Source organism: Myotis davidii, unplaced genomic scaffold, assembly GCF_000327345.1.
Source record: "Myotis davidii unplaced genomic scaffold, ASM32734v1 scaffold398, whole genome shotgun sequence".
Taxonomy (NCBI): Eukaryota; Metazoa; Chordata; class Mammalia; order Chiroptera; family Vespertilionidae; genus Myotis; species Myotis davidii.
Window position 1 is genome coordinate 1,394,673 of NW_006290024.1, and position 1,908 is coordinate 1,396,580.

The 1,908-nt window shown below is 47.9% G+C and overlaps 1 long non-coding RNA gene across 1 annotated transcript in view; it reads right to left on the reverse strand.

Annotated features, from left to right (window-relative positions):
• Positions 1-1,908, reverse strand: part of LOC107182918 — a 19,386-nt gene that overhangs the window by 7,653 nt on the left and 9,825 nt on the right. Inside the window, exon 2 of the long non-coding RNA XR_001513676.1 lies at positions 1,490-1,493. This is a non-coding gene — a long non-coding RNA (uncharacterized LOC107182918). The remainder of the gene's footprint in view (positions 1-1,489; positions 1,494-1,908) is intronic.

Consider the following 1,908-nt stretch of genomic DNA (forward strand, 5'->3'; position numbering starts at 1 on the left):
AGGCAGGATGGGGGGCGGGCTTCAATTAAAAGCTAATAGCCTTTTGTGTGGGAGCTCTCCGGGGCATCGCTCATGTTTATTGCACATCACTGTGCTGGGACAAATCAGTGAAATCAGAGTAATGTGTCCGTTTCCTGAAGAAGAAAAAAAAAATTGTTGTTGTTTTGATCATGAGAAAAAGAGAAAGGAAGAAAAAAGTGTTCTGAGAAGCAGACTTTAGACAGTGAAATCAGCCCTGCCACTGGACAGAGGGGAGCAGAGGGCCCAGGAATAAGGAGAAGGGGCACCAGGCCCCAGGGCAGCCATTCAGCCAGGCCCCCCTCCGCGGGGACTGCTGCCTCCCCTCGGGATGCTCAGGGCTGGCTCTGTCTGGAACCGGCGCCTTGACCCCGGGGATGGTGGGAGCCCGGCTCTGTGTAGGTTCCTTCCCTGCAACAAAGGGTCAGCCCTCCCCCTGCACAGCGGCACCCAGTGTTTTCTGTGCTTCCGCAGTTTCTCCCAGCTCCTGCTGCACCCCAAACAGCTCTGGGGAACTCAGTGCGGATGTTTGTAAGACCTTCACCCAAGAGCTTCCATCTACTCAGCACCACCAGCCAACCCAGAGTGAATGAAAACACTGCAGGGAGGCGGGTGCTTCCAGACCTTCAGCCACAGTACAGGGCACTGGGCATGGGAAATTGTGGGTTCCTGGCCTGGCCTGCCACTGACAGGAGCCTGACATGGACCAATACTTCGAGCTTTGAACTCAGTTTCCCTATGTATAAAAATCAGTGCATTGGTTTAAAAGGGTGTTCTTCAGCTTTGAAATTCTCTAAGGTGACCTTTACAATCTCACTCTCCCATCATCCCTGTTCCACCTCCTCCTTCAGCCAGCAGTAGTTTGACACAAGTTGGCAGAGTTAAAGAAGAACCTTTATAAATACTTGATGACTGAATTTGTATGTGTATCTCCGGGGCATTAAGAGTCTATAGTATCATACTGTAGACCAACCCAGAACATAATTCAGATACAGATCAATGTCAAGTGTACCCTAAACCAATCACCCATTTGTTAAGTAGCCTGGTGCTGGGTGGAGTAGGAAGAAAAGTGAGTAGGCCAGGCTGCGTGGCCTTGGGTAAGTTTCCTAACACTTTTGAGCTGTCTTTCCTCATCTGTAAAATGGAAATATTTGTCCTATTTTACGCACACACACACACACACACACACACACACACACTAAAACTCAAATATAATTTGTAGATGAATATGCTTTTATAGCACAAAACCCTAGCCATGAGTAAAGTGGAATGAATCCATTTATATCCCCTCTATTATCTCCTTTGATATATGGCTCCAAATACAAGGAATATACCTAGGGAAATACTGCTAAGGAAAAAGAAACACTAAATTGGTTCTTAAACCCAAAGTCTCATGCAAAAACCAGTATCTGAAAGAGTCTTCATTTCCTGAAATTCACCACTTGCTCTATGGAGAATCCCCTATTTGGACTGTTCTTAGGACCCAGTAGGACCCTGAAGACAAAGACCCAGCTTCTCTCCTGGGTCCCTGTCACTGATGAATGGGATGGTCCCCTTGTGGGGACTGAAAAAAATACTCTCCTCCCACCTTCCAGTTCTGGCTGGGCTAGGAAATGAACAGACAGAGTACTGAGGAAATGTACAAAGTTTACTACAGATGCACATGCCAGGGGTGCTATAAGGTATGAGGCCCACAGAGGCACTGGGCAGTTGAGGTTGAATATGCCCTTATGGACAAAGGAAAAGGGGACAGAGATGGGATTTCAGGAGGAAGAATAGGCAATTTACAGGTAGCTAAAAAGAACAGTACACTGTGGCAGGCAAATTCTTGCTCAGTAGCCCAGAAACAATGGGGCACAGTGGGTGGGGGGTTAGGTGGTGGGGGGATGG